This window comes from Berghia stephanieae, chromosome 7 (assembly GCF_034508935.2).
Source record: "Berghia stephanieae isolate SIO BIC M18660-M18661 chromosome 7, UCSD_Bste_1.3, whole genome shotgun sequence".
Taxonomy (NCBI): Eukaryota; Metazoa; Mollusca; class Gastropoda; order Nudibranchia; family Aeolidiidae; genus Berghia; species Berghia stephanieae.
Window position 1 is genome coordinate 52,249,693 of NC_088366.1, and position 10,000 is coordinate 52,259,692.

General features: G+C 37.8%; 1 protein-coding gene across 1 annotated transcript in view; it reads left to right on the plus strand.

Annotated features, from left to right (window-relative positions):
• LOC144977463 (uncharacterized) overlaps positions 1–10,000 on the plus strand; it is a 195,758-nt gene that overhangs the window by 78,012 nt on the left and 107,746 nt on the right. The window contains exon 3 of the mRNA XM_078922710.1: positions 9,970–10,000. This exon is cut by the window's right edge and continues 2,598 nt beyond it. The gene's annotated coding sequence lies outside the window, so the exon portion shown is untranslated. The remainder of the gene's footprint in view (positions 1–9,969) is intronic.

The following is a 10,000-nucleotide window of genomic DNA, read 5'->3' on the forward strand; positions in this document are numbered from 1 at the left end:
ATCATTATCATCGTCATCAACACTAATATCATTATTACCTCTGGGACATTCTGTGGCAGAGTCTGAAACTTCACTGTTCAAATTAATACTCCAGCTCAAAACATTGTACATTATTTTAGGAAATGGTATTATATCAATGAATATGTTACCCTTGTTACATTATCATGTATATTTCCTGAAATAAACAATTTTGATATGTATGTATGTATGTATGTATGTATGTATGTATGTATGTATGTATGTATGTATGTATGTATGTATGTATGTATGTATGTAGGTATGTAGGTAGGTAGGTAGGTAGGTATGTAGGTAGGTAGGTAGGTAGGTAGGTAGGTAGGTAGGTAGGTAGGTAGGTAGGTAGGTAGGTAGGTAGGTAGGTATGTATGTATGTATGTATGTATGTATGTATGTACGTACGTACGTATATGTATGTATGTATGTATGTATGTATGTATGTATGTATGTATGTATGTAGGTAGGTAGGTAGGTAGGTAGGTAGGTAGGTATGTATGTATGTATGTATGTATGTATGTATGTATGTATGAATGTATGTATGTATGTATGTATGTATGTATGTATGTATGTATGTATGTATGTATGTATGTATGTATGTATGCATATAATATATGGAGTCACTCATTTATGGCTGAAACACATGTTTCTGTGAACTCTATGTCGTCAGTCGGCATATTATGCCCGTAGAATCTTTTATATTATAGAATTTTCTATTAGCTCTAACCAACGTTATCGAGCACTCTCGTACCTACAAGTACCCACCAACACTCATATATATATATATATATATATATATATATATATATATATTATATATATATATATATATATATATATATATTATATATATATAAATATATATATATATATATATATATATATATATATATATATATATATATATACGTGTTGGAGGCTGGATGAGGAGGTAGTGAGTTGGGGGGGGGGGAGGGGAGAGGGAGGGAGATGAGGGAGGAGGGAGAGGTGGGTGGATGGGGGGATGGGGGCAGGAGGGAGGAGGAGGAGACGTATAAAATCCTGTCTGTCACTGAAGAAGACTTATCTTTTTAAAAATTTTCTTTCGCTTCTTCTCTTCATTTGTGACTATCACGTCAATCTGTGGTATCGTGTCGGAATGAATACCCCCTTCCCCCCCCCCCCCCCCAAAAAAAAAAAAAAAACCCCAAAAAACCCCCAAAAAAATAAAAAAAATCCCCCACAAAACACAAAAAATGAAATAAAGCCTTTATGTAGCGCAATATCTAGTTAACCTGTTTAAAGCATTTAACAAGGGGTCCCTAGCCAACAGCAACACTTTAACATGAAGGACGCGACAAAAATAAAATTATAAAATAATAGTAAAATCTCTTTTTATTCATCCCAAAGGGGAATTTTGTCTTTAGGGGTCTATTCCAAAGGAAGACTGGAATAACCCAGGCTTCAGCCGCAGTGCAGCGCCGCAAACCATGTCGAGTGTTATGTGATATTTATAGTTATTTTTCTAACAGAGATAACGCTGTTAACACAGGTACTCATTTCACGCCCGAGTATGAGGAGGTAATGTGAGTAAAAAGCATTTTCTAAGGACTCCACCTTGCGCTGGTCAAAGCGAGACTAAATCTCCGGAACTTCCGTTCTGAAGGCGAGTGTCATACCACTGGACCAAATAGCCGCATAAACAAATAAGAACCCTCTAATAACTACGGTAGGATATTAGCACTGCTTTTAAATATTGCGAAATTCATAATTATTGTGTTTGGAGGGGGGGGGGGGGGCGAAGGGGGGGGGGAGGGGGGGGAGGGGGGGACGATGGGGTTGGGGGTGCTAATGTGAGTGGGGGGGGGACGATGAATGGAAGTGAGGGGGGGGGGGCGAAGGGGGGGATGAAGGGGGAGTGAGGGGGATGAAGGGGGAGGGGAGAAGGGGGGGGGGGGAGGGAGCAATAACTAATCCAAGACAATTCATGAAAATGTGCCACTCATTGTCAACATGGTCTGATTTTGGAGTTTCAAATTATAAAATAGGAATTATTAAAACTTGTAACTTGTTGTTGTTGTTGTTGTTGTTGTTATTGTTGTTGTTTTAGAGTTGAAGACTCAAAGGAGATCCAGATAGATCAGTTGGTAAAACACTCGCCTCACACGCAAAGGGACCGAGATCGATCCCAGGTGAAGTCCAGATTTATTCGACGTTGAAGCGTTTAGGCACGACACCATCTGCCTGGCCGAGAGAGAGAGAGAGAGAGAGAGAGAGAGAGAGAGAGAGAGAGAGAGAGAGAGAGAGAGAGAGAGAGGACAGCAAACGGTCGCACATTTGTGTGCGGAAGGGGGAGGGGGGTGTTGAGGGGAATGGGCATGATCTATATTAAATTTCCATGTGCTCGAGGTCATTGGTCACATTGCAAAATGTGCTCAAAGTGATCCACGTAGTTAGAAGTGTCCACAGTTTTTTAAATCTCTAACATCACGATTGGCCATTTTATTCAGCTTGACACATGGGTATGTTTATAACATTTGTTAACAAAGCAGTGTGTTTACATTTGTTAAGCAATATCCAATTGTTGGACAGCAACAAATCATGTGATTGATGACTTGGTAGGACGAAAACATGAATATAGATCACTCCCATTCCATTTACAGTAGTAGATAGAACTAAGTTGACCTCACTCAGGTCATTGTTATTGTTTTTTGCCATCCGGGTTTATGAGTAATTCTCACTAAACTGCATTAACCAGACTATAGATAGTATGCAGATGACGTCACTCAGGCCTTTGTTATTGTTTTTGCCATCCGCGTTTGTGAGTTGTTCTCACTAAACTGTATTAACCCGACTATAAAAGTTCATGGTTACACAGAGTTTGTGTGTTGGTCCGTTATACTTCCGGATGGCAATGTTGTGAACTCCTTGGCCAAGCGCATTCTATCTATAAACGTTCAAGGTTACACACACTTTTATGTGTTGGTCCATTTTACTTCCGGAGGGCAATGTCGTGAGCTTCTCAGCCAAGCGTATACTATCTAAGACAAAGGAGATGGTCAACGAGCGTCTTTTTGCTTGTAAAACTGAAAATCATAAATTCCTCTTTAAGTCAAGACAGTTAAGGTGTGTCACAAATGTTGTGTCAGTTGTGATAAAATACTTCTTTTCTTTCTTTTAATGGACGCGCTCTTACTGGCATGATATATTATTAGTGACAACAAAAACTACAGGTTTCAATGGGAAAAAAAACACACCCATGATGTTCAATGTACATCTTGTATTTTATGTCTATGTTCTAAATAGTGGGTTATCTCCCTTGATTTATTGAAGAAAGCACGACGCATCGTCAAAGGGACATAATGCATGTGTTCTGTTTCCGGTGGAGGAAATGGATTTTCCCGTGACGACTGCTTGTCAAAATTGCCGTGTTTAGATCAAATCATTATTAGACTGGGGGAAATCAATTGAAGTCATTCATTTCTCTATTTGTATAGATAGTTCGAAGATGACGTCACTAAGGTCTTTGTTGAAGATTTTTGCCATCCGCGTTTATGAGTAATGCTCACTGAACTGTATTAACCCGACTATAAACGTTCATGGATACACACCGTTTTGTGTGTTGGTCCGTTATACTTCCGGATGGCAATGTTATGGGCTTCTTAGCCAAGGGCATACTATCCGGAAGTATAACGGACCAACACACAAACTCTGTGTAACCATGAACTTTTATAGTCTGGTTAATACAGTTTAGTGAGAACAAATCAAAAACGCGGATGGCAAAAATAAAAACAAAGACCCGAGTGACGTCATCTTCGAACTATCTATACTTCCGGATGGCAATGTTGTGAACTCCTTGGCCAAGCGCATTCTATCTATATTGGAGTGATCTATATTCATGTTTTCGTCCAACCGAGTCATCGAACACACACGATTTGTTTGCTGTACAACGATTGGACATTTCTTAATAAATGTAAACACGTTGATTTCTTTATTTTGGTTGTAAATATACCCATGAACACTTTTCATTATGTGGGTCATTTTGAGAACACTGTGCAATGTGACCAATGACCTCAAGCATACGGAAAGGTAATACTGGTTATCCCCATTGGAAGGGCTGATAACTGAGTGCATTAAATTTCCCCTCCTGTTTGTGAATAATGATTAGCGTGACATATAGATAGTTCGAAGTTGACGTCACTCAGGTCTTTGTTATTGTTTTTTGCCATCCGCGTTTATGAGTAATTCTCACTAAACTGTATTAACCTGACTATAAACGATCATGGTTACACACAGTTTTGTGTGTTTGTCCGTTATACTTCCGGATGGCAATGTTGTGAACTCCTTCGCCAAGCGCATACTATCTATAGATAGAATGAAGTTGGCGTCACTCGAGTCTTTGTTATTGCTTTTTGCCATCCACGTTTATGAGTAATTCTCATTTAACTGTATTATCCAGACTATAGATAGTATGCAGATGACGTCACTCAGGCCTTTGTTGTTGTTTTTGCCATCCGCGTTTGTGAGTTGTTCTCACTAAACTGCATTAACCAGACTATAAAAGTTCATGGTTACACAGAGTTTGTGTGTTGGTCCGTTATACTTCCGGATGGCAATGTTGTGAACTCCTTGGCCAAACGCATTCTATCTATAGATAGTTCGAAGATGACGTCACTCAGGCCTTTGTATTGTTTTTTGCCATCCGCGTTTATGAGTAATTCTCACTAAACTGTTTTAACCCGACTATAAACTTTCAGGGATACACACAGTTTTGTCCGTTGTACTTCCGGATGGCAATGTTATGAGCTTCTTAGCCAAGCGCATACTATCTATAAAAGTTCATGGTTACAAGTGTTTTGTGTGTTGGACCGTTATAATTCCAGATGGCAATGTTGTGAGCTTCTGATACACAATACATTTTTGTAATTCGCTCACAACAAACACATGAAACATACCAGCAAACAAAACTACGTGTAATCTAAACCTATAGATAGAATGCGCTTGGCCAAGGAGTTCACAACATTGCCATCCGGAAGTATAACGGACCAACACACAAACTGTGTGTAACCATGAACTTTTATAGTCTGGTTAATACAGTTTAGTGAGAACAACTCACAAACGCGGATGGCAAAAACAATAACAAAGGCCTGAGTGACGTCATCTGCATACTATCTAGAGGTGGTTCGAAGATGACGTCACTCAAGACTTTGTTATTGGTTTTTGCCATCCGTGTTTATGAGTAATGCTCACTGAACTGTAATAACCCGACTATAAACGTTCATGAATACACAGTTTTGTGTGTTGGTCCATTATACTTCCGGATGGCAATGTTATGAACTTCTTAGCCAAGCGCATACTATCCATAGATAGTTCGAAGATGACGTCACTCATGTCTTTGTTATTGTTTTTTGCCATCCGCGTTTATGAGCAATGCTCACTGAACTGTATTAACCTGACTATAAACGTTCATGGATACACACAGTTTTGTGTGTTGGTCCGTTATACTTCCGGATGACAATGTTATGAGCTTCTTTGCCAAGCGCATACTATCTATTCAAACATTTTTTAGTGAGAACGGATCATCCATATTTGTTCTAAAAACAATAACAAAGAAACTCCGTGTGTTGTTTCCTTTGTTGGTAGGAAATTGAAAGAAATTTTAATTCCGAAATAAATGTCCGCGTTCGATTCCTGTACGATTCGGCAACTAGTTGCACTCACTTTGTTGTGATAAAACAAGAGACCGGCTGAGAGGAAAGGTTAAATGGATGACAAGACGGACCGGAGAGGAAAATGAATGTCTCTTACAGCCTACGAAGTTAACTACCGTACTCTTCTGGAAAGGCACGTATTAAAAAATTGGGCCAGAAAACTCGTCCTCAAAATATTGATCAATTTGAATGACCCTCGACTTGGCAAAAAATCTCAAACCTGAGACCTCTCGAAAAACAATAAAAGCATAAATACATTACTTAAAAACCATATAGGGGGCGAAGTGACCGAGTGGTTAAGGCATTGCATTGTGTCCCGGAAAGTCTCGGGTTCGAGCCCGACTTGAAGCACTTTCATTATTTTTTCCTTGGGCAAGATTATCAACCCCCTCACTTGGACAACATGGGTGATTCGTGTTGACATCAGACATCTGGTTTGATAAATTATCTATAATATTTCTTTGTGGAATGCCTAGGCGACGATATCTTATAGTGCTGAGGTGGAAGGGCATACATAAAAAAAATTAATTCTTTTTTTTTTTTAATTGATCTTTTATATAGAGCAACATCCACTTAACGTGCTCAAAGCCCTTTACGAGGGGTCCCTGGCCAACAGCTAAATTTAACATTTAGGACGGGACATTACGTCTGTTAGGCGATATTACATTTTTTTTCGGACAGAGACAACGCTGTTAACGACCCGGTACTCATTTTACACCTGAGTAAGGTGAGAGAATGTGCGTAAAGAGCCGTCTCCAAGGACTCAACTATGTCTCGAGGCTCGAACCCAGGACCTTCCGATCCCAAAAGCGAGTGTCATACCACAAGACCACATAGCCGCATAGAGTCAACACTCATTATAACAACAACACAATTCCATGCCACTGCCCTATTTGAAATCTATTTTTGGTGCCACCAGCATAGCCTTGGACCGGAAGTAGATATCCGGAGAATACAAAGGAACACAAACTGTTTATATAGGCAAGGTCTGGCAGTCTACAACAATGGCCCTGCTCGTTTAACGTGTGTTTAAACCTCTCCTCGCCAACCATAGGAAAATGGTCACATTCGTTACGATCCAACCAGCACTTTTATCATTCAGATTTCTATTGTATAAATCACACAATTTAAAGACAAATGTTTTATTATAGCTATAAAAACGTGACACTGTGTTCAAGAGTTCATAGAGTGCATAGAATGTATATTTGTTACTTTTCTGTTTGAGTAAAAACAAACATATTTTTGTGTTGGGTTGGTGTGAAATTTTGTGGAAAATTCTGAAAATGGCTGGTAAGGAAAGGGTTAAACCAGTTGGCACCTTTCTGATGTGCAAATAATAATGGTTGGGTGTCGCTGATGAAGTTGGGAACAAGATTGTGCAGGGAAAGGTTAGTGGTGGCTTTTTAAAAAAAAACTAGAACTTTTATAGAGCGAAATATCCACTAAATGTATCATGGATATTCAAGGTATTCAAAAGTTTATTTTTAGGCAATTGCCAATATAACTCATACAAGAATAGAATAATTACAATCAACAAATCAAGTAAGTAAAAAATCAATAATGAAGCAAAGCAAACAATGATAATAATGACGATGATGATAATAATGATAATAATAATAATAATAATAAATAATAATAATAATAATAATAATAAATAATAATAATAATAATAATAATAATAATATAATATGAAAATAATGATATGTCTGAATTATGTGTGGGTTTAATAATATAATAATAATAATAATAATAATAATAATAATAATAATTTTAATAATAATAATAATAATAATAATAATAATAATAATAATAATAATAATAATAATAATAATAATAATAATGATAATAATAATAATAATAATAATGAAATAATAATAATAATAATAATAATAATAATAATAATAATAATAATAATAATAATAATAATAATAATAATAATAATAATATCTCCGAAAAAAGTGATTCATGCGCCTTCTCGTGTGTTAAATCTATGTGTGGGTTTGGTATTATAATGCTGGATCAAGATGACAAGTCTTTGTTGTTAAGTAATGTACTCTCTACTTGATGGTAAAAGTGATTTTCTGTTGATGGGTTAGCTGAAGTTAATTTTCCTGTTAGTTGATGGATAATGTATATATGTATATATATTATTATATATATATATAATATATATATAGTATATACAACAAATTAAAGCGACACAATACAATCTGTTATAATCATTACTATTACGATCTGGTTTTTTTTAGTAATGTATTTGTGTCTTTATTATTTTGTTGTTGGTTGAAGAAAGGTTTTGAGCCCGAAACGTCTGTGTTTGGTATTTTGTTCTTTTTTGAAGCTGTTATATTCAGTTGAAAAAGAATGAGGGGTGGGGAGGAGGAGGAGGGAAGGGGGGGGGGGATGGCCTATTGAATCAGACGGTGCAATCGCGAGACCCTGGTTCGATGCTCACGTCGCCCTCTTGTTTCTTTTTCCTTGAGCTGGGAACTTAGCCCTTATTACTTACTTTGCGGTGCTGCACTACGGGTGGCACTCTGGTTATATATTTTATAATATGCCTTTTCTGTTATCAAGGTAGACCCTGAAGCAACTATTCCTCTACGAGTAAATATAGGCAGTCTGTTTTTTATTATTTAAAAAAATATATAAAATCGTTTTCAATGGATACAATGCGACCTGTACATATATGCAGGTCTGATATCCAAATCCAATTATGGGCCTATTTTAACATTGTTGTTATGGACAATATTTTGCCCATAATGACTTGGGACTGCAAATAAGTGCACGTCGCTAGAAGGCCATAATATTACGTTGTCCAATCATTGCGTTGTTTTCAAGCTGCTTGTAAGACGCCTTTGTGTTAGATTAAATTTTGATATAGTTGTTTGTGTTATTTAAAACAATCTTCATCGGTCATGATTGGGGATTCATACCACGTAAGTCGATAGCTCAGTTGGTAGAGCACGCGCTTCACATTCAAAGGGACCAATATTGGTCCCGGGTGCAGTCAAGATTTTTTTTCTGATCTCCTTGTCCACCCAGCTAGAAGAGATCGGGTAACTGGGTCTGTTAGATCTGGCGGAAAGCATTTTGCGATAAACTAGCGTCCTATCCCAAAGGTAGCAAGAATTACTATTGTCCATTTCATGCTGTAGAAACAGGGATAAACTCCGGCTCCATGGGGCTAATAGCTCTGAATGACTACTTTTTAAAATCTATCTCAATTATAATATCGCCTAACAGGCGTCATACCTCGTCCTAAATGTAAGTATTTTCTGTTGGACAGGGAACCCTTGTAATGAGCTTTGAGCATGTTTAGTGGATATTGCGCTATATAAAAGCTCAATTACAAAAAAAAAAGGAGTGTATGATTTAAAACAGTTTTCATCGGCCATGAATACGTATAGATAGAATGAAGTTGACGTCACTCGTTTCTTTGTTATTATTTTTGCCATCCGCGTTAATGAGTAATTCTCACTAAACTATATTAACCTAGATTATAAACGTTCATAGTTACACAAGAGTTTTGTGTGTTGGACCATTATACTTTCGGATGGCCATGTTGTGAGCTTCTTAGCCAAGCGCATTCTATCTATTCATTTCACGGGAGTCTTAAGGGATCAGGGTTTTAAAGTATTTATTTCATCCCCTGTACCCAACGCCTACCAGTATTGTGTGACTATGTGGTCTATCTACTGGTATGCCACTCGCCTTCAGATCAGAAGATCTTGCGTTCGAGTCCCGAGGGACGCATAGTTGAGTCCCTAGGAAAATTCTATTTATCACATTCTCTCACCGTACTCAGGTGTAAAATGAGTACCAGATCATTAACATCGTTGTCCTTGTCCGTTAAAAAATTTGTAATATCGCCTAAGTTGTCATGTCTGGTCCTACATGATTAGTGTTGCTGTTGGCTTGGGACTCTTTTTTAATGCGCTTTGAATAAGTTTAGTAGATATTGCTCTGTATAAAAGTTCAAATTGTTAAGTTCAAGTACTGTATCATCCGTCCGGTCAGTGACCTCGCTCAACATAGCTTTCAATTAATTTGTTACAAGGGGCTGGCTGGGTCTGTCGTCAACACTAAAATGAATTCTCATCTCATTACACTGGCTGATTGGTTGACGACTTTACTCACCCCCCCCCTCCACCCCATTCACCCCTTTACTATTTGTTAATGTATACGTCATTACTCTCCCCCCCCCCCCCCCCCCCCATTTTCCCTCCAATTCTCCTTTCTCCACCATCCCCGCCCCTCTGTATAGATGGCACAATCGGACTCCGTATATCATCTCC